Source organism: Penaeus monodon, chromosome 29 (genome assembly GCF_015228065.2).
Source record: "Penaeus monodon isolate SGIC_2016 chromosome 29, NSTDA_Pmon_1, whole genome shotgun sequence".
Taxonomy (NCBI): Eukaryota; Metazoa; Arthropoda; class Malacostraca; order Decapoda; family Penaeidae; genus Penaeus; species Penaeus monodon.
In genome coordinates, this window is record NC_051414.1 from 31501026 (window position 1) to 31501739 (window position 714).

The window sequence follows — 714 nt, forward strand, 5'->3', positions numbered from 1 at the left end:
GAGATTATTATATTGTAAGAATATATATTCTGGGATAGTAGGTTGTGTAAAGTCTTTTGCTTTATTATTCAGCAATAAATAGATTCTTCGTAACATAATATCAAGGCTGAAATCTTCATCTGGGAGGAATTCTACGATGTAGAAACACAAAAATTGAGGAAAAATGCAAGTGTGATGGTAATTACTCATCAATGTCTAGTTACACAAGGTGAAAACGCAGCATGTAGGTATATAAATCTTATGCTTTTATCGTTTTTCTGAAATAAGTTTTCAATTACCACATCTATTATTTAGCTAAGATATGTCCAAAAGCAACCTGCTTATTCGCAACTGCAGTCCCCAAAAAGACTTTATTTGAGACATGTTATTTTTGTTTCCTCTCAGTAAACGATAATTCGCTACTCTCTCAATAATTTTCTTGGGATAATCTTGTTTTGCAAAGGCTTGTGTGCTTGTTCATATCTACGCTAGTTAATGGTAAGTAGTCTTAAAAGACACACGTGCCGAGTCAGCATTAAACGGCTATTGACATTGAGTTTAGTTCACATTTCGGTAACATGATTTATGTTTGTAATGATACCTTATCAGATAAATATTAGAATGCTGTATCATATTCAAATCGATTGTTTCTTGTTTATATAGTAGTAAAAACACTGTACGGATAATGAATACATGTACTTTATAGTGTATATACACATTCACCTATATATTTGA